General features: G+C 47.0%; 8 non-coding genes across 8 annotated transcripts; all 8 read left to right on the top strand.

The window, feature by feature from the left end:
* Positions 1–3381: 3381 nt before the first annotated feature.
* Trnar-ccu (transfer RNA arginine (anticodon CCU)) lies at positions 3382–3453 on the top strand. The gene has a single exon. It is a non-coding gene; the product is annotated as a tRNA-Arg (tRNA).
* A 3790-nt stretch (positions 3454–7243) lies between these two features.
* Positions 7244–7315, top strand: Trnar-ccu (transfer RNA arginine (anticodon CCU)). The gene has a single exon. It is a non-coding gene; the product is annotated as a tRNA-Arg (tRNA).
* Positions 7316–10127: 2812 nt separating this feature from the next.
* On the top strand, positions 10128–10199 carry Trnag-ucc (transfer RNA glycine (anticodon UCC)). The gene has a single exon. It is a non-coding gene; the product is annotated as a tRNA-Gly (tRNA).
* A 3308-nt stretch (positions 10200–13507) lies between these two features.
* On the top strand, positions 13508–13579 carry Trnag-ucc (transfer RNA glycine (anticodon UCC)). The gene has a single exon. It is a non-coding gene; the product is annotated as a tRNA-Gly (tRNA).
* Positions 13580–15441: 1862 nt separating this feature from the next.
* Positions 15442–15513, top strand: Trnar-ccu (transfer RNA arginine (anticodon CCU)). The gene has a single exon. It is a non-coding gene; the product is annotated as a tRNA-Arg (tRNA).
* Positions 15514–16887: 1374 nt separating this feature from the next.
* On the top strand, positions 16888–16959 carry Trnar-ccu (transfer RNA arginine (anticodon CCU)). The gene has a single exon. It is a non-coding gene; the product is annotated as a tRNA-Arg (tRNA).
* A 1374-nt stretch (positions 16960–18333) lies between these two features.
* On the top strand, positions 18334–18405 carry Trnar-ccu (transfer RNA arginine (anticodon CCU)). Its single transcript has one exon. It is a non-coding gene; the product is annotated as a tRNA-Arg (tRNA).
* A 1848-nt stretch (positions 18406–20253) lies between these two features.
* Trnar-ccu (transfer RNA arginine (anticodon CCU)) lies at positions 20254–20325 on the top strand. The gene has a single exon. It is a non-coding gene; the product is annotated as a tRNA-Arg (tRNA).
* The last annotated feature ends 1118 nt before the right edge of the window (positions 20326–21443 follow it).

The following is a 21443-nucleotide window of genomic DNA, read 5'->3' as shown; positions in this document are numbered from 1 at the left end:
GCCCAGATAGCCCAATTGGTAAGGCATTCGAGATCTAATCGAAAGGCGTGGGTTCGGTCCCCACTCTGGGCGCGTGTTTTTCTTTGTTTCTTTCTCACGTAATTAATAATAAAATAAAAATAATGTAACGTCACTAACGGTAATAAATCGTCTAACTGTTCCCCTACGCCTTCTTTGGCGTTGTAGACTGCCGGCATTTCTTTCTGTATTTCCTAACGAGCCCCTCATTTTCCAAACCATATTATCTTGCGAAAGCTTAACGAGGGCCTCGGTTCTGGCAGCCTTGATGCCAAGGTAGCATAAGAGGGTTTCCCGCCAGTTACCCGCTTATGACAGGCTGTAGACCTTCGCGTCCCGCCCCGAGTGTTTAAAAGAAGGTCTCCTTCTCCCCGTGTAGTCTGAGTGGCGCTGGCTACCACCCTCAAGCGTCAGATACAGTTGCAGTATATACAAATACCCCAGAAAGCGAAGGAGAACACAGTCGCCCAGATAGCCGAATTGGTAAGGCATTCGAGATCTAATCGAAAGGCGTGGGTCCGTCCCCACTCTGGGCGCGTGTTTTTCTTTCTTTCTTTCTTACGTAATTAATAATAAAATAAAAAATAATGTAACGTCACTAACGGTAATAAATCGTCTAACTGTTCCCCTATGCCTTCTTTGGCGTTGTAGACTGCCGGCATTTCTTTCTGTATTTCCTAACGAGCCCCTCATTTTCCATACCATATTATCTTGCGAAAGCTTAACGAGGGCCTCGGTTCTGGCAGCCTTGATGCTAAGGAAGCATAAGAGGGTTTCCCACCAGTTACCCGCTTATGACAGGCTGTAGACCTTCTCGTCACGCCCCGGGGGTTAAAAAGAAGGTCCCCTTCTCCCCGTGTAGTCTGAGTGGCGCTGGCTACCATCCTCAAGCGTCAGATACAGTTGTAGTAAATATAAATACCCCAGAAAGCGAAGGAGAACACAGGCGCCCAGATAGCCGAATTGGTAAGGCATTCGAGATCTAATCGAAAGGCGTGGGTTCGGTCCCATCTCTGGGCGCGTGTTTTTCTTTCTTTCTTTCTCACGTAATTATTAATAAAATAAGAAATAATGTAACGTCACAAACGGTAATAAATCGTCTAACTGTTCCCCTACGCCTTCTTTGGCGTTGTAGACTGCCGACATTTCTTTCTGTATTTCCTAACGAGCCCCTCATTTTCCAAACCATATTATCTTGTGAAAGCTTAATGAGGGCCTCGGTTCTGGCAGCCTTGATGCCAAGGTAGCATAAGAGGGGTTCCCGCCAGTTACCCGCTTATGACAGGCTGTAGACCTTCGCGTCACGCCCCGGGGGTTAAAAAGAAGGTCCCCTTCTCCCCGTGTAGTCTGAGTGGCGCTGGCTACCACCCTCAAGCGTCAGATACAGTTGTAGTAAATATAAATACCCCAGAAAGCGAAGGAGAACACAGTCGCCCAGATAGCCGAATTGGTAAGGCATTCGAGATCTAATCGAAAGGCGTGGGTTCGGTCCCCACTCTGGGCGCGTGTTTTTCTTTCTTTCTTTCTCACGTAATTAATATTAAAATAAAAAATAATGTAACGTCACTAACGGTAATAAATCTTCTAACTGTTCCCCTATGCCTTCTTTGGCGTTGTAGACTGCCGGCATTTCTTTCTGTATTTCCTAACGAGCCCCTCAATTTCCAAACCATATTACCTTGCGAAAGCTTAACGAGGGCCTCGGTTCTGGCAGCCTTGATGCCAAGGTAGCATAAGAGGGTTTCCCGCCAGTTACCCGCTTATTACAGGCTGTAGACTTTCGCGTCACGCCCCGGGGGTTAAAAAGAAGGTCCCCTTCTCCCCGTGTAGTCTGAGTGGCGCTGGCTACCACTCTCAAGCGTCAGATACAGTTGTAGTAAATATAAATACCCCAGAAAGCGAAGGAGAACACAGTCGCCCAGATAGCCGAATTGGTAAGGCATTCGAGATCTAATCGAAAGGCGTGGGTTCGGTCCCACTCTGGGCGCGTGTTTTTCTTTCTTTTTTTCTCACGTAATTAATAATAAAATAAAAAATAATGTACCGTCACTAACGGTAAAAAATCGTCTAACTGTTCCCCTATGCCTTCTTTGGCGTTGTAGACTGCCGACATTTCTTTCTGTATTTCCTAACAAGCACCTCATTTTCCAAACCATATTCTCTTCCGAAAGCTTAACGAGGGCCTCGGTTCTGGCAGCCTTGATGCCAAGGTAGCATAAGAGGGTTTCCCGCCAGTTACCCGCTTATGACAGGCTGTAGACCTTCGCGTCCCGCCCCGGGTGTTTAAAAGAAGGTCTCCTTCTCCCTGTGTAGTCTGAGTGGCGCTGGCTACCACCCTCAAGCGTCAGATACAGTTGTAGTAAATATAAATACCCCAGAAAGCGAAGGAGAACACAGTCGCCCTGATAGCCGAATTGGTAAGGCATTCGACATCTAATGGAAAGGCGTGGGTTCGGTCGCCACTCTGGGCGCGTGTTTTTCTTTCTTTTTTTCTCACGTAATTAATATAAAATAAAAATAATGTAACGTCACTAATGGTAATAAATCGTCTAACTGTTCTCCTATGCCTTCTTTGGCGTTGTAGACTGCCGGCATTTCTTTCTGTCTTTCCTAACGAGCCCCTCATTTTCCAAACCATATTATCTTGCGAAAGCTTAACGAGGACCTCGGTTCTGGCAGCCTTGATGCCAAGGTAGCATAAGAGGGTTTCCCGCCAGTTACCCGCTTATGACAGGCTGTAGACCTTCGCGTCCCGCCCCGGGTGTTTAAAAGAAGGTCTCCTTCTCCCCGTGTAGTCTGAGTGGCGCTGGCTACCACCCTCAAGCGTCAGATACAGTTGCAGTAAATACAAATACCCCAGAAAGCGAAGGAGAACACAGTCGCCCAGATAGCCGAATTGGTAAGGCATTCGAGATCTAATCGAAAGGCGTGGGTCCGTCCCCACTCTGGGCGCGTGTTTTTCTTTCTTTCTTTCTCACGTAATTAATAATAAAATAAAAAATAATGTAACGTCACTAACGGTAATAAATCGTCTAACTGTTCCCCTATGCCTTCTTTGGCGTTGTAGACTGCCGGCATTTCTTTTTGTATTTTTAACGAGCCCGTCATTTTCCAAACCATATTATCTTGCGAAAGCTTAACGAGGCCCTCGGTTCTGGCAGCCTTGATGCCAAGGAAGCATAAGAGGGTTTCCCACCAGTTACCCGCTTATGACAGGCTGTAGACCTTCGCGTCACGCCCCGGGGGTTAAAAAGAAGGTCCCCTTCACCCCGTGTAGTCTGAGTGGCGCTGGCTACCACCCTCAAGCGTCAGATACATTTGTAGTAAATATAAATACCCCAGAAAGCGAAGGAGAACACAGTCGCCCAGATAGCCCAATTGGTAAGGCATTCGAGACCTAATCAAAAGGCGTGGGTTCGGTCCCCACTCTGGGCGCGTGTTTTTCTTTCTTTCTTTCTCACGTAATAATTAATAAAATAAAAATTATGTAACGTCACTAATGCTAATAAATCGTCTATCGGTTCCCCTATGCCTTCTTTGGCGTTGTAGACTGCCGGTATTTCTTTCTGTATTTCCTAACGAGCCCCTCATTTTCCAAACCATATTATCTTGCGAAAGTTAACGAGGGCCTCGGTTCTGGCAGCCTTGATGCCAAGGTAGCATAAGAGGGTTTCCCGCCAGTTACCCGCTTATGACAGGCTGTAGACTTTCGCGTCACGCCCCGGGGGTTAAAAAGAAGGTCCCCTTCTCCCCGTGTAGTCTGAGTGGCGCTGGCTACCACTCTCAAGCGTCAGATACAGTTGTAGTAAATATAAATACCCCAGAAAGCGAAGGAGAACACAGTCGCCCAGATAGCCGAATTGGTAAGGCATTCGAGATCTAATCGAAAGGCGTGGGTTCGGTCCCACTCTGGGCGCGTGTTTTTCTTTCTTTTTTTCTCACGTAATTAATAATAAAATAAAAAATAATGTACCGTCACTAACGGTAAAAAATCGTCTAACTGTTCCCCTATGCCTTCTTTGGCGTTGTAGACTGCCGAAATTTCTTTCTGTATTTCCTAACAAGCACCTCATTTTCCAAACCATATTCTCTTCCGAAAGCTTAACGAGGGCCTCGGTTCTGGCAGCCTTGATGCCAAGGTAGCATAAGAGGGTTTCCCGCCAGTTACCCGCTTATGACAGGCTGTAGACCTTCGCGTCCCGCCCCGGGTGTTTAAAAGAAGGTCTCCTTCTCCCTGTGTAGTCTGAGTGGCGCTGGCTACCACCCTCAAGCGTCAGATACAGTTGTAGTAAATATAAATACCCCAGAAAGCGAAGGAGAACACAGTCGCCCTGATAGCCGAATTGGTAAGGCATTCGACATCTAATGGAAAGGCGTGGGTTCGGTCGCCACTCTGGGCGCGTGTTTTTCTTTCTTTTTTTCTCACGTAATTAATATTAAAATAAAAATAATGTAACGTCACTAATGGTAATAAATCGTCTAACTGTTCTCCTATGCCTTCTTTGGCGTTGTAGACTGCCGGCATTTCTTTCTGTCTTTCCTAACGAGCCCCTCATTTTCCAAACCATATTATCTTGCGAAAGCTTAACGAGGACCTCGGTTCTCGCAGCCTTGATGCCAAGGTAGCATAAGAGGGTTTCCCGCCAGTTACCCGCTTATGACAGGCTGTAGACCTTCGCGTCCCGCCCCGGGTGTTTAAAAGAAGGTCTCCTTCTCCCCGTGTAGTCTGAGTGGCGCTGGCTACCACCCTCAAGCGTCAGATACAGTTGCAGTAAATACAAATACCCCAGAAAGCGAAGGAGAACACAGTCGCCCAGATAGCCGAATTGGTAAGGCATTCGAGGTCTAATCGAAAGGCGTGGGTCCGTCCCCACTCTGGGCGCGTGTTTTTCTTTCTTTCTTTCTCACGTAATTAATAATAAAATAAAAAATAATGTAACGTCACTAACCGTAATAAATCGTCTAACTGTTCCCCTATGCCTTCTTTGGCGTTGTAGACTGCCGGCATTTCTTTTTGTATTTCTAACGAGCCCGTCATTTTCCAAACCATATTATCTTGCGAAAGCTTAACTAGGCCCTCGGTTCTGGCAGCCTTGATGCCAAGGAAGCATAAGAGGGTTTCCCACCAGTTACCCGCTTATGACAGGCTGTAGACCTTCGCGTCACGCCCCGGGGGTTAAAAAGAAGGTCCCCTTCACCCCGTGTAGTCTGAGTGGCGCTGGCTACCACCCTCAAGCGTCAGATACATTTGTAGTAAATTTAAATACCCCAGAAAGCGAAGGAGAACACAGTCGCCCAGATAGCCCAATTGGTAAGGCATTCGAGATCTAATCGAAAGGCGTGGGTTCGGTCCCCACTCTGGGCGCGTGTTTTTCTTTGTTTCTTTCTCACGTAATTAATAATAAAATAAAAATAATGTAACGTCACTAACGGTAATAAATCGTCTAACTGTTCCCCTACGCCTTCTTTGGCGTTGTAGACTGCCGGCATTTCTTTCTGTATTTCCTAACGAGCCCCTCATTTTCCAAACCATATTATCTTGCGAAAGCTTAACGAGGGCCTCGGTTCTGGCAGCCTTGATGCCAAGGTAGCATAAGAGGGTTTCCCGCCAGTTACCCGCTTATGACAGGCTGTAGACCTTCGCGTCCCGCCCCGAGTGTTTAAAAGAAGGTCTCCTTCTCCCCGTGTAGTCTGAGTGGCGCTGGCTACCACCCTCAAGCGTCAGATACAGTTGCAGTATATACAAATACCCCAGAAAGCGAAGGAGAACACAGTCGCCCAGATAGCCGAATTGGTAAGGCATTCGAGATCTAATCGAAAGGCGTGGGTCCGTCCCCACTCTGGGCGCGTGTTTTTCTTTCTTTCTTTCTTACGTAATTAATAATAAAATAAAAAATAATGTAACGTCACTAACGGTAATAAATCGTCTAACTGTTCCCCTATGCCTTCTTTGGCGTTGTAGACTGCCGGCATTTCTTTCTGTATTTCCTAACGAGCCCCTCATTTTCCATACCATATTATCTTGCGAAAGCTTAACGAGGGCCTCGGTTCTGGCAGCCTTGATGCTAAGGAAGCATAAGAGGGTTTCCCACCAGTTACCCGCTTATGACAGGCTGTAGACCTTCTCGTCACGCCCCGGGGGTTAAAAAGAAGGTCCCCTTCTCCCCGTGTAGTCTGAGTGGCGCTGGCTACCATCCTCAAGCGTCAGATACAGTTGTAGTAAATATAAATACCCCAGAAAGCGAAGGAGAACACAGGCGCCCAGATAGCCCAATTGGTAAGGCATTCGAGATCTAATCGAAAGGCGTGGGTTTGGTCCCCACTCTGGGCGCGTGTTTTTCTTTCTTTCTTTCTCACGTAATTAATAATAAAATAAAAAATAATGTAACGTCACTAACGGTAATAAATCGTCTAACTGTTCCCCTATGCCTTCTTTGGTGTTGTAGACTGCCGGCATTTCTTTCTGTATTTCCTAACGAGCCCCTCATTTTCCAAACCATATTATCTTGCGAAAGCTTAACGAGGGCCTCGGTTCTGGCAGCCTTGATGCCAAGGAAGCATAAGAGGGTTTCCCACCAGTTACCCGCTTATGACAGGCTGTAGACCTTCTCGTCACGCCCCGGGGGTAAAAAGAAGGTCCCCTTCTCCCCGTGTAGTCTGAGTGGCGCTGGCTACCACCCTCAAGCGTCAGATACAGTTGAAGTAAATATAAATACCCCAGAAAGCGAAGGAGACCACAGCCGCCCAGATAGCCCAATTGGTAAGGCATTCGAGATCTAATCGAAAGGCGTGGTTTCGGTCCCCACTCTGGGCGCGTGTTTTTCTTTCTTTCTTTCTCACGTAATTAATAATAAAATAAAAAATAATGTAACGTCACTAACGGTAATAAATCGTCTAACTGTTCCCCTATGCCTTCTTTGGCGTTGTAGACTGCCGGCATTTCTTTCTGTATTTCCTAACGAGCCCCTCATTTTCCAAACCATATTATCTTGCGAAAGCTTAACGAGGGCCTCGGTTCTGGCAGCCTTGATGCCAGTGTAGCATAAGAGGGTTTCCCGCCAGTTACCCGCTTATGACAGGCTGTAGACCTTCGCGTCACGCCTGGGGGTTAAAAAGAAGGTCCCCTTCTTCCCGTGTAGTCTGAGTGGCGCTGGCTACCATTCTCAAGCGTCAGATACAGTTGTAGTAAATAGAAATACCCCAGAAAGCGAAGGAGCACACAGTCGCCCAGATAGCCGAATTGGTAAGGCATTCGAGACCTAATCAAAAGGCGTGGGTTCGGTCCCCACTCTGGGCGCGTGTTTTTATTTCTTTCTTTCTCACGTAATTAATAATAAAATAAAAAATAATGTAACGTCACTAACGGTAATAAATCGTCTAACTGTTCCCCTATGCCTTCTTTGGCATTGTAGACTGCCGGCATTTCTTTCTGTATTTCCTAACGAGCCCATCATTTTCCAAACCATATTATCTTGCGAAAGCTTAACGAGGGCCTCGGTTCTGGCAGCCTTGATGCCAAGGTAGCACAAGAGGGTTTCCCGCCAGGTACCCACTTATGACAGGCTGTAGACCTTCGCGTCACGCCCCGGGGGTTAAAAAGAAGGTCCCCTTCTCCCCGTGTAGTCTGAGTGGCGCTGGCTACCACCCTCAACCGTCAGATACAGTTGTAGTTAATATAAATACCACAGAAAGCGAAGGAGAACACAGTCGCCCAGATAGCCGAATTGGTAAGGCATTCGAGATCTAATCGAAAGGCGTGGGTTCGGTCCCCACTCTCGACGTGTGTTTTTCTTTCTTTCTTTCTCACGTATTTATTAATAAAATAAAATGTAAGTCATTAACGGTAATAAATCGTCTAACTGTTCCCCTGTGCCTTCTTTGGCGTTGTAGACTGCCGGCATTTCTTTCTGTCTTTACTAACGAGCCCCTCATTTTCCATACCATATTATCTTGCGAAAGCTTAACGAGGGCCTCGGTTCTGGCAGCCTTGATGCCAAGGAAGCATAAGAGGGTTTCCCACCAGTTACCCGCTTATGACAGGCTGTAGACCTTCTCGTCACGCCCCGGGGGTTAAAAAGAAGGTCCTCTTCTCCCCGTGTAGTCTGAGTGGCGCTGGCTACCACCCTCAAGCGTCAGATACAGTTGTAGTAAATATAAATACCCCAGAAAGCGAAGGAGAACACAGGCGCCCAGATAGCCCAATTGGTAAGGCATTCGAGATCTAATCGAAAGGCGTGGGTTCGGTCCCCACTCTGGGCGCGTGTTTTTCTTTCTTTCTTTCTCACGTAATTAATAATAAAATAAAAAATAATGTAACGTCACTAACAGTAATAAATCGTGTAACTGTTCCCCTATGCCTTCTTTGGTGTTGTAGACTGCCGGCATTTCTTTCTGTATTTCCTAACGAGCCCCTCATTTTCCAAACCATATTATCTTGCGAAAGCTTAACGAGGGCCTCGGTTCTGGCAGCCTTGATGCCAGTGTAGCATAAGAGGGTTTCCCGCCAGTTACCCGCTTATGACAGGCTGTAGACCTTCGCGTCACGCCTGGGGGTTAAAAAGAAGGTCCCCTTCTTCCCGTGTAGTCTGCGTGGCGCTGGCTACCACCCTCAAGCGTCAGATACATTTGTAGTAAATATAAATACCCCAGAAAGCAAAGGAGAATCAGTCGCCCAGATAGCCGAATTGGTAAGGCATTCGAGGTCTAATCGAAAGGCGTGGGTTCGGTCCCAACTCTGGGCGCGTGTTTTTCTTTCTTTCTTTCTCACGTAATTATTAATAAAATAAGAAATAATGTAACGTCACAAACGGTAATAAATCGTCTAACTGTTCCCCTACGCCTTCTTTGGCGTTGTAGACTGCCGGCATTTCTTTCTGTATTTCCTAACGAGCCCCTCATTTTCCAAACCATATTATCTTGCGAAAGCTTAACGAGGGCCTAGGTTCTGGCAGCCTTGATGCCAAGGTAGCATAAGAGGGGTTCCCGCCAGTTACCCGCTTATGACAGGCTGTAGACCTTCGCGTCACGCCCCGGGGGTTAAAAAGAAGGTCCCCTTCTCCCCGTGTAGTCTGAGTGGCGCTGGCTACCACCCTCAAGCGTCAGATACAGTTGTAGTAAATATAAATACCCCAGAAAGCGAAGGAGAACACAGTCGCCCAGATAGCCGAATTGGTAAGGCATTCGAGATCTAATCGAAAGGCGTGGGTTCGGTCCCCACTCTCGACGTGTGTTTTTCTTTCTTTCTTTCTCACGTAATTATTAATAAAATAAAATGTAAGTCATTAACGGTAATAAATCGTCTAACTGTTCCCCTGTGCCTTCTTTGGCGTTGTAGACTGCCGGCATTTCTTTCTGTCTTTCCTAACGAGCCCCTCATTTTCCAAACCATATTATCTTGCGAAAGCTTAACGAGGGCCTCGGTTCTGGCAGCCTTGATGCCAAGGTAGCATAAGAGGGTTTCCTGCCAGGTACCCGCTTATGACAGGCTGTAGACCTTCGCGTCACGCCCCGGGGGTTAAAAAGAAGGTCCCCTTCTCCCCGTGTAGTCTGAGTGGCGCTGGCTACCACCCTCAAGCGTCAGATACAGTTGTAGTTAATATAAATACCACAGAATGCGAAGGAGAACACAGTCGCCCAGATAGCCGAATTGGTAAGGCATTCGAGATCTAATCGAAAGGCGTGGGTTCGGTCCCCACTCTCGACGTGTGTTTTTCTTTCTTTCTTTCTCACGTAATTATTAATAAAATAAAATGTAAGTCATTAACGGTAATAAATCGTCTAACTGTTCCCCTGGGCCTTCTTTGGCGTTGTAGACTGCCGGAATTTCTTTCTGTATTTCCTAACGAGCCCCTCATTTTCCAAACCATATTATCTTGCGAAAGCTTAACGAGGGCCTCGGTTCTGGCAGCCTTGATGCCAAGGTAGCATAAGAGGGTTTCCCGCCAGTTACCCGCTTATGACAGGCTGTAGACCTTCGCGTCACGCCCCGGGCGTTAAAAAGAAGGTCCCCTTCTCCCCGTGTAGTCTGAGTGGCGCTGGCTACCACCCTCAAGCGTCAGATACAGTTGTAGTAAATTTAAATACCCCAGAAAGCGAAGGATAACACAGTCGCCCAGATAGCCGAATTGGTAAGGCATTCGAGATCCAATCGAAAGGCGTGGGTTCGGTCCCCACTCTGGGCGAGTGTTTTTCTTTCTTTCTTTCTCACGTAATTATAATAAAATAAAAAATAATGTAACGTCACTAACGGTAATAAATCGTCTAACTGTTCCCCTATGCCTTCTTTGGTGTTGTAGACTGCCAGCATTTCTTTCTGTATTTCCTAACGAGCCCCTTATTTTCCAAACCATATTATCTTGCGAAAGCTTAACGAGGGCCTCGGTTCTGGCAGCCTTGATACCAAGGTAGCATAAGAGGGTTTCCCACCAGTTACCCGCTTATGACAGGCTGTAGACCTTCGCGTCACGCCCCGGGGATTAAAAAGAAGGTCCCCGTCTCCCCGTGTAGTCTGAGTGGCGCTGGCAACCACTCTCAAGGGTCAGATACAGCTGTAGTAAATATAAATACCCCAGAAAGCAAAGGAGAATACAGTCGCCCAGATAGCCGAATTGGTAAGGCATTTGAGATCGAATGGAAAGGCGTGGGTTCGGTCCCAATTCTGGGCGCGTGTTTTTCTTTCTTTCTTTCTCACGTAATTATTAATAAAATAAGAAATAATGTAACGTCACAAACGGTAATAAATCGTCTAACTGTTCCCCTACGCCTTCTTTGGCGTTGTAGACTGCCGGCATTTCTTTCTGTATTTCCTAACGAGCCCCTCATTTTCCAAACCATATTATCTTGCGAAAGCTTAACGAGGGCCTCGGTTCTGGCAGCCTTGATGCCAAGGTAGCATAAGAGGGTTTCCCGCCAGTTACCCGCTTATGACAGGCTGTAGACCTTCGCGTCCCGCCCCGAGTGTTTAAAAGAAGGTCTCCTTCTCCCCGTGTAGTCTGAGTGGCGCTGGCTACCACCCTCAAGCGTCAGATACAGTTGCAGTAAATACAAATACCCCAGAAAGCGAAGGAGAACACAGTCGCCCAGATAGCCGAATTGGTAAGGCATTCGAGATCTAATCGAAAGGCGTGGGTCCGTCCCCACTCTGGGCGCGTGTTTTTCTTACTTTCTTTCTTACGTAATTATTAATAAAATAAAAAATAATGTAACGTCACTAACGGTAATAAATCGTCTAACTGTTCCCCTATGCCTTCTTTGGCGTTGTAGACTGCCGGCATTTCTTTCTGTATTTCCTAACGAGCCCCTCATTTTCCATACCATATTATCTTGCGAAAGCTTAACGAGGGCCTCGGTTCTGGCAGCCTTGATGCCAAGGAAGCATAAGAGGGTTTCCCACCAGTTACCCGCTTATGACAGGCTGTAGACCTTCTCGTCACGCCCCGGGGGTTAAAAAGAACGTCCCCTTCTCCCCGTGTATTCTGAGTGGCGCTGGCTACCACCCTCAAGCGTCAGATACAGTTGAAGTAAATATAAATACCCCAGAAAGCGAAGGAGAACACAGGCGCCCAGATAGCCCAATTGGTAAGGCATTCGAGATCTAATCGAAAGGCGTGGGTTCGGTCCCCACTCTGGGCGCGTGTTTTTCTTTCTTTCTTTCTCACGTAATTAATAATAAAATAAAAAATAATGTAACGTCACTAACGGTAATAAATCGTCTAACTGTTCCCCTATGCCTTCTTTGGTGTTGTAGACTGCCGGCATTTCTTTCTGTATTTCCTAACGAGCCCCTCATTTTCCAAACCATATTATCTTGCGAAAGCTTAACGAGGGCCTCGGTTCTGGCAGCCTTGATGCCAAGGTAGCATAAGAGGGGTTCCCGCCAGTTACCCGCTTATGACAGGCTGTAGACCTTCGCGTCACGCCCCGGGGGTTAAAAAGAAGGTCCCCTTCTCCCCGTGTAGTCTGAGTGGCGCTGGCTACCACCCTCAAGCGTCAGATACAGTTGTAGTAAATATAAATACCCCAGAAAGCGAAGGAGAACACAGTCGCCCAGATAGCCGAATTGGTAAGGCATTCGAGATCTAATCGAAAGGCGTGGGTTCGGTCCCCACTCTGGGCGCGTGTTTTTCTTTCTTTCTTTCTCACGTAATTAATATTAAAATAAAAAATAATGTAACGTCACTAACGGTAATAAATCGTCTAACTGTTCCCCTATGCCTTCTTTGGCGTTGTAGACTGCCGGCATTTCTTTCTGTATTTCCTAACGAGCCCCTCAATTTCCAAACCATATTACCTTGCGAAAGCTTAACGAGGGCCTCGGTTTTGGCAGCCTTGATGCCAAGGAAGCATAAGAGGGTTTCCCGCCAGTTACCTGCTTATGACAGGCTGTAGACCTTCGCGTCACGCCCCGGGGGTTAAAAAGAAGGTCCCCTTCTCCCCGTGTAGTCTGAGTGGCGCTGGCTACCATTCTCAAGCGTCAGATACAGTTGTAGTAAATAGAAATACCACAGAAAGCGAAGGAGCACACAGTCGCCCAGATAGCCGAATTGGTAAGGCATTCGAGACCTAATCAATAGGCGTGGGTTCGGTCCCCACTCTGGGCGCGTGTTTTTATTTCTTTCTTTCTCACGTAATTAATAATAAAATAAAAAATAATGTAACGTCACTAACGGTAATAAATCGTCTAACTGTTCCCCTATGCCTTCTTTGGCATTGTAGACTGCCGGCATTTCTTTCTGTATTTCCTAACGAGCCCATCATTTTCCAAACCATATTATCTTGCGAAAGCTTAACGAGGGCCTCGGTTCTGGCAGCCTTGATGCCAAGGTAGCATAAGAGGGTTTCCCGCCAGGTACCCGCTTATGACAGGCTGTAGACCTTCGCGTCACGCCCCGGGGGTTAAAAAGAAGGTCCCCTTCTCCCCGTGTAGTCTGAGTGGCGCTGGCTACCACCCTCAAGCGTCAGATACAGTTGTAGTTAATATAAATACCACAGAATGCGAAGGAGAACACAGTCGCCCAGATAGCCGAATTGGTAAGGCATTCGAGATCTAATCGAAAGGCGTGGGTTCGGTCCCCACTCTCGACGTGTGTTTTTCTTTCTTTCTTTCTCACGTAATTATTAATAAAAGAAAATGTAAGTCATTAACGGTAATAAATCGTCTAACTGTTCCCCTGGGCCTTCTTTGGCGTTGTAGACTGCCGGAATTTCTTTCTGTATTTCCTAACGAGCCCCTCATTTTCCAAACCATATTATCTTGCGAAAGCTTAACGAGGGCCTCGGTTCTGGCAGCCTTGATGCCAAGGTAGCATAAGAGGGTTTCCCGCCAGTTACCCGCTTATGACAGGCTGTAGACCTTCGCGTCACGCCCCGGGCGTTAAAAAGAAGGTCCCCTTCTCCCCGTGTAGTCTGAGTGGCGCTGGCTACCACCCTCAAGCGTCAGATACAGTTGTAGTATATTTAAATACCCCAGAAAGCGAAGGATAACACAGTCGCCCAGATAGCCGAATTGGTAAGGCATTCGAGATCCAATCGAAAGGCGTGGGTTCGGTCCCCACTCTGGGCGAGTGTTTTTCTTTCTTTCTTTCTCACGTAATTATAATAAAATAAAAAATAATGTAACGTCACTAACGGTAATAAATCGTCTAACTGTTCCCCTATGCCTTCTTTGGTGTTGTAGACTGCCAGCATTTCTTTCTGTATTTCCTAACGAGCCCCTTATTTTCCAAACCATATTATCTTGCGAAAGCTTAACGAGGGCCTCGGTTCTGGCAGCCTTGATGCCAAGGTAGCATAAGAGGGTTTCCCACCAGTTACCCGCTTATGACAGGCTGTAGACCTTCGCGTCACGCCCCGGGGATTAAAAAGAAGGTCCCCGTCTCCCCGTGTAGTCTGAGTGGCGCTGGCAACCACTCTCAAGGGTCAGATACAGCTGTAGTAAATATAAATACCCCAGAAAGCAAAGGAGAATACAGTCGCCCAGATAGCCGAATTGGTAAGGCATTTGAGATCGAATGGAAAGGCGTGGGTTCGGTCCCAATTCTGGGCGCGTGTTTTTCTTTCTTTCTTTCTCACGTAATTATTAATAAAATAAGAAATAATGTAACGTCACAAACGGTAATAAATCGTCTAACTGTTCCCCTACGCCTTCTTTGGCGTTGTAGACTGCCGGCATTTCTTTCTGTATTTCCTAACGAGCCCCTCATTTTCCAAACCATATTATCTTGCGAAAGCTTAACGAGGGCCTCGGTTCTGGCAGCCTTGATGCCAAGGTAGCATAAGAGGGTTTCCCGCCAGTTACCCGCTTATGACAGGCTGTAGACCTTCGCGTCCCGCCCCGAGTGTTTAAAAGAAGGTCTCCTTCTCCCCGTGTAGTCTGAGTGGCGCTGGCTACCACCCTCAAGCGTCAGATACAGTTGCAGTAAATACAAATACCCCAGAAAGCGAAGGAGAACACAGTCGCCCAGATAGCCGAATTGGTAAGGCATTCGAGATCTAATCGAAAGGCGTGGGTCCGTCCCCACTCTGGGCGCGTGTTTTTCTTTCTTTCTTTCTTACGTAATTATTAATAAAATAAAAAATAATGTAACGTCACTAACGGTAATAAATCGTCTAACTGTTCCCCTATGCCTTCTTTGGCGTTGTAGACTGCCGGCATTTCTTTCTGTATTTCCTAACGAGCCCCTCATTTTCCATACCATATTATCTTGCGAAAGCTTAACGAGGGCCTCGGTTCTGGCAGCCTTGATGCCAAGGAAGCATAAGAGGGTTTCCCACCAGTTACCCGCTTATGACAGGCTGTAGACCTTCTCGTCACGCCCCGGGGGTTAAAAAGAAGGTCCCCTTCTCCCCGTGTAGTCTGAGTGGCGCTGGCTACCACCCTCAAGCGTCAGATACAGTTGTAGTAAATATAAATACCCCAGAAAGCGAAGGAGAACACAGTCGCCCAGATAGCCGAATTGGTAAGGCATTCGAGATCTAATCGAAAGGCGTGGGTTCGGTCCCCACTCTGGGCGCGTGTTTTTCTTTCTTTCTTTCTCACGTAATTAATATTAAAATAAAAAATAATGTAACGTCACTAACGGTAATAAATCGTCTAACTGTTCCCCTATGCCTTCTTTGGCGTTGTAGACTGCCGGCATTTCTTTCTGTATTTCCTAACGAGCCCCTCAATTTCCAAACCATATTACCTTGCGAAAGCTTAACGAGGGCCTCGGTTTTGGCAGCCTTGATGCCAAGGAAGCATAAGAGGGTTTCCCGCCAGTTACCTGCTTATGACAGGCTGTAGACCTTCGCGTCACGCCCCGGGGGTTAAAAAGAAGGTCCCCTTCTCCCTGTGTAGTCTGAGTGGCGCTGGCTACCATTCTCAAGCGTCAGATACAGTTGTAGTAAATAGAAATACCACAGAAAGCGAAGGAGCACACAGTCGCCCAGATAGCCGAATTGGTAAGGCATTCGAGACCTAATCAAAAGGCGTGGGTTCGGTCCCCACTCTGGGCGCGTGTTTTTATTTCTTTCTTTCTCACGTAATTAATAATAAAATAAAAAATAATGTAACGTCACTAACGGTAATAAATCGTCTAACTGTTCCCCTATGCCTTCTTTGGCATTGTAGACTGCCGGCATTTCTTTCTGTATTTCCTAACGAGCCCATCATTTTCCAAACCATATTATCTTGCGAAAGCTTAACGAGGGCCTCGGTTCTGGCAGCCTTGATGCCAAGGTAGCATAAGAGGGTTTCCCGCCAGGTACCCGCTTATGACAGGCTGTTGACCTTCGCGTCACGCCCCGGGGGTGTAAAAGAAGGTCCCCTTCTCCCCGTGTAGTCTGAGTGGCGCTGGCTACCACCCTCAAGCGTCAGATACAGTTGTAGTTAATATAAATACCACAGAAAGCGAAGGAGAACACAGTCGCCCAGATAGCCGAATTGGTAAGGCATTCGAGATCTAATCGAAAGTCGTGGGTTCGGTCCCCACTCTCGACATGTGTTTTTCTTTCTTTCTTTCTCACGTAATTATTAATAAAATAAAATGTAAGTCACTAACGGTAATAAATCGTCTAACTGTTCCCCTATGCCTTCTTTGGCGTTGTAGACTGCCGGCATTTCTTTCTGTATTTCCTAACGAGCCCCTCATTTTCCATACCATATTATCTTGCGAAAGCTTAACGAGGGCCTCGGTTCTGGCAGCCTTGATGCCAAGGAAGCATAAGAGGGTTTCCCACCAGTTACCCGCTTATGACAGGCTGTAGACCTTCTCGTCACGCCCCGGGGGTTAAAAAGAAGGTCCCCTTCTCCCCGTGTAGTCTGAGTGGCGCTGGCTACCACCCTCAAGCGTCAGATACAGTTGTAGTAAATATAAATACCCCAGAAAGCGAAGGAGAACACAGTCGCCCAGATAGCCGAATTGGTAAGGCATTCGAGATCTAATCGAAAGGCGTGGGTTCGGTCCCCACTCTGGGCGCGTGTTTTTCTTTCTTTCTTTCTCACGTAATTAATATTAAAATAAAAAATAATGTAACGTCACTAACGGTAATAAATCGTCTAACTGTTCCCCTATGCCTTCTTTGGCGTTGTAGACTGCCGGCATTTCTTTCTGTATTTCCTAACGAGCCCCTCAATTTCCAAACCATATTACCTTGCGAAAGCTTAACGAGGGCCTCGGTTTTGGCAGCCTTGATGCCAAGGAAGCATAAGAGGGTTTCCCGCCAGTTACCTGCTTATGACAGGCTGTAGACCTTCGCGTCACGCCCCGGGGGTTAAAAAGAAGGTCCCCTTCTCCCTGTGTAGTCTGAGTGGCGCTGGCTACCATTCTCAAGCGTCAGATACAGTTGTAGTAAATAGAAATACCACAGAAAGCGAAGGAGCACACAGTCGCCCAGATAGCCGAATTGGTAAGGCATTCGAGACCTAATCAAAAGGCGTGGGTTCGGTCCCCACTCTGGGCGCGTGTTTTTATTTCTTTCTTTCTCACGTAATTAATAATAAAATAAAAAATAATGTAACGTCACTAACGGTAATAAATCGTCTAACTGTTCCCCTATGCCTTCTTTGGCATTGTAGACTGCCGGCATTTCTTTCTGTATTTCCTAACGAGCCCATCATTTTCCAAACCATATTATCTTGCGAAAGCTTAACGAGGGCCTCGGTTCTGGCAGCCTTGATGCCAAGGTAGCATAAGAGGGTTTCCCGCCAGGTACCCGCTTATGACAGGCTGTTGACCTTCGCGTCACGCCCCGGGGGTGTAAAAGAAGGTCCCCTTCTCCCCGTGTAGTCTGAGTGGCGCTGGCTACCACCCTCAAGCGTCAGATACAGTTGTAGTTAATATAAATACCACAGAAAGCGAAGGAGAACACAGTCGCCCAGATAGCCGAATTGGTAAGGCATTCGAGATCTAATCGAAAGTCGTGGGTTCGGTCCCCACTCTCGACATGTGTTTTTCTTTCTTTCTTTCTCACGTAATTATTAATAAAATAAAATGTAAGTCAGTAACGGTAATAAATCGTCTAACTGTTCCCCTGTGCCTTCTTTGGCGTTGTAGACTGCCGGAATTTCTTTCTGTATTTCCTAACGAGCCCCTCATTTTCCAAACCATATTATCTTGCGAAAGCTTAACGAGGGCCTCGGTTCTGGCAGCCTTGATGCCAAGGTAGCATAAGAGGGTTTCCCGCCAGTTACCCGCTTATGACAGGCTGTAGACCTTCGCGTCACGCCCCGGGCGTTAAAAAGAAGGTCCCCTTCTCCCCGTGTAGTCTGAGTGGCGCTGGCTACCACCCTCAAGCGTCAGATACAGCTGTAGTAAATATAAATACCCCAGAAAGCAAAGGAGAATACAGTCGCCCAGATAGCCGAATTGGTACGGCATTTGAGATCGAATGGAAAGGCGTGGGTTCGGTCCCAACTCTGGGCGCGTGTTTTTCTTTCTTTCTTTCTCACGTAATTATTAATAAAATAAGAAATAATGTAACGTCACAAACGGTAATAAATCGTCTAACTGTTCCCCTACGCCTTCTTTGGCGTTGTAGACTGCCGGCATTTCTTTCTGTATTTCCTAACGAGCCCCTCATTTTCCAAACCATATTATCTTGCGAAAGCTTAACGAGGGCCTCGGTTCTGGCAGCCTTGATGCCAAGGTAGCATAAGAGGGGTTCCCGCCAGTTACCCGCTTATGACAGGCTGTAGACCTTCGCGTCACGCCCCGGGGGTTAAAAAGAAGGTCCCCTTCTCCCCGTGTAGTCTGAGTGGCGCTGGCTACCACCCTCAAGCGTCAGATACAGTTATAGTAAATATAAATACCCCAGAAAGCGAAGGAGAACACAGTCGCCCAGATAGCCGAATTGGTAAGGCATTCGAGACCTAATCGAAAGGCGTGGGTTCGGTCCCCACTCTGGGCGCGTGTTTTTCTTTCTTTCTTTCTCACGTAATTAATAATAAAATAAAAAATAATGTAACGTCACTAACGGTAATAAATCGTCTAACTGTTCCCCTATGCCTTCTTTGGCATTGTAGACTGACGGCATTTCTTTCTGTATTTCCTAACCAGCCCATCATTTTCCAAACCATATTATCTTGTGAAAGCTTAACGAGGGCCTCGGTTCTGGCAGCCTTGATGCCAAGGTAGCATAAGAGGGTTTCCCGCCAGGTACCCGCTTATGACAGGCTGTAGACCTTCGCGTCACGCCTGGTTGTTAAAAAGAAGGTCCCCTTCTCCCCGTGTAGTCTGAGTGGCGCTGGCTACCACCCTCAAGCGTCAGATACAGTTGTAGTTGATATAAATACCCCAGAAATCGAAGGAGAACACAGTCGCCCAGATAGCCGAATTGGTAAGGCATTCGAGATCTAATCGAAAGGCGTGGATTCGGTCCCCACTCTCGACGTGTGTTTTTCTTTCTTTCTTTCTCACGTAATTATTAATAAAATAAAATGTAAGTCACTAACGGTAATAAATCGTCTAACTGTTCCCCTATGCCTTCTTTGGCGTTGTAGACTGCCGGAATTTCTTTCTGTATTTCCTAACGAGCCCCTCATTTTCCAAACCATATTCTCTTGCGAAAGCTTAACGAGGGCCTCGGTTCTGGCAGCCTTGATGCCAAGGTAGCATAAGAGGGTTTCCCGCCAGTTACCCGCTTATGACAGGCTGTAGACCTTCGCGTCACGCCCCGGGCGTTAAAAAGAAGGTCCCCTTCTCCCCGTGTAGTCTGAGTGGCGCTGGCTACCACCCTCAAGCGTCAGATACAGTTGTAGTAGGTAGAAATACCCCAGAAAGCGAAGGAGAACACAGTAACCCAGATAGCCGAATTGGTAATCATTCGAGATCTAATCGAAAGGCGTGGGTTCGGTCCCCACTCTGGGCGCGTGTTTTTCTTTCTTTCTCACGTAATTATAATAAAATAAAAAAAAATTTAACGTCACTAACGGTAATAAATCGTCTAACTGTTTCCCTATGCCTTCTTTGGCGTTGTAGACTGCTGGCATTTCTTTCTGTATTTCCTAACGAGCCCCTCATTTTCCAAACCATATTATCTTGCGAAAGCTTAACGAGGGCCTCGGTTCTGGCAGCCTTGATGCCAAGGTACCATAAGAGGGTTTCCCGCCAGTTACCCACTTATGACAGGCTCTAGACCTTCGCGTCACGCCCCGGGGGTTAAAAAGGAGGTCCCCTTTTCCCGTGTAGTCAATGGCGCTGGCTACCTCCCTCAAGCGTCAGATACAGTTGTAGTAAATATAAATACCCCAGAAAGCGAACGAGAACACAGTCGCCCAGATAGCCGAATTGGTAAGGCATTCGAGATCTAATCGAAAGGCGTGGGTTCGGTCCCCACTCTGGGCGCGTTTTTTTCTTTCTTGCTTTCTCACGTAATTATAAATAAAATAAGAAATAATGTAACGTCACAAACGGTAATAAATCGTCTAACTGTTCCCCTACGCCTTCTTTGGCGTTGTAGACTGCCGGCATTTCTTTCTGTATTTCCTAACGAGCCCCTCATTTTCCAAACCATATTATCTTGCGAAAGCTTAACGAGGGCCTCGGTTCTGGCAGCCTTGATGCCAAGGTAGCATAAGAGGGGTTCCCGCCAGTTACCCGCTTATGACAGGCTGCAGACCTTCGCGTCACGCCCCGGGGGTTAAAAAGAAGGTCCCCTTCTCCCCGTGTAGTCTGAGTTGCGCTGGCTACCACCCTCAAGCGTCAGATACAGTTGTAGTAAATATAGAAACCCCAGAAAGCGAAGGAGAACACAGTCGCCCAGATAGCCGAATTGGTAAGGCATTCGAGACCTAATCGAAAGGCGTGGGTTCGGTCCCCACTCTGGGCGCGTGTTTTTCTTTCTTTCTTTCTCACGTAATTAATAATAAAATAAAAAATAATGTAACGTCACTAACGGTAATAAATCGTCTAACTGTTCCCCTATGCCTTCTTTGGCATTGTAGACTGCCGGCATTTCTTTCTGTATTTCCTAACGAGCCCATCATTTTCCCAACCATATTATCTTGCGAAAGCTTAACGAGGGCCTCGGTTCTGGCAGCCTTGATGCCAAGGTAGCATAAGACGGTTTCCCGCCAGGTACCCGCTTATGACAGGCTGTAGACCTTCGCGTCACGCCCCGGGGGTTAAAAAGAAGGTCCCCTTCTCCCCGTGTAGTCTGAGTGGCGCTGGCTACCACCCTCAAGCGTCAGATACAGTTTAAGTTGATATAAATACCCCAGAAATCGAAGGAGAACACAGTCGCCCAGATAGCCGAAATGGTAAGGCATTCGAGATCTAATCGATAGGCGTGGGTTCGGTCCCCACTCTCGACGTGTGTTTTTCTTTCTTTCTTTCTCACGTAATTATTAATAAAATAAAATGTAAGTCACTAACGGTAATAAATCGTCTAACTGTTCCCCTATGCCTTCTTTGGCGTTGTAGACTGCCGGAATTTCTTTCTGTATTTCCTAACGAGCCCCTCATTTTCCAAACCATATTATCTTGCGAAAGCTTAACGAGGGCCTCGGTTCTGGCAGCCTTGATGCCAAGGTAGCATAAGAGGGGTTCCCGCCAGTTACCCGCTTATGACAGGCTGCAGACCTTCGCGTCACGCCCCGGGGGTTAAAAAGAAGGTCCCCTTCTCCCCGTGTAGTCTAAGTGGCGCTGGCTACCACCCTCAAGCGTCAGATACAGTTGTAGTAGGTAGAAATACCCCAGAAAGCGAAAGAGAACACAGTAACCCAGATAGCCGAATTGGTAATGCATTCGAGATCTAATCGAAAGGCGTGGGTTCGGTCCCCACTCTGGGCGCGTTTTTCTTTCTTTCTCACGTAATTATTAATGAAATAAAAAAAAATTTAACGTCACTAACGGTAATAAATCGTCTAACTGTTTCCCTATGTCTTCTTTGGCGTTGTAGACTGCCGGCATTTCTTTCTGTATTTCCTAACGAGCCCCTCATTTTCC

This window comes from Haemaphysalis longicornis, unplaced genomic scaffold (assembly GCF_048455015.1).
Source record: "Haemaphysalis longicornis isolate Haplotype H1 unplaced genomic scaffold, Haemaphysalis longicornis Haplotype H1 scaffold_2, whole genome shotgun sequence".
Taxonomy (NCBI): Eukaryota; Metazoa; Arthropoda; class Arachnida; order Ixodida; family Ixodidae; genus Haemaphysalis; species Haemaphysalis longicornis.
This window is presented reverse-complemented; position numbering and strand designations above follow the sequence as displayed.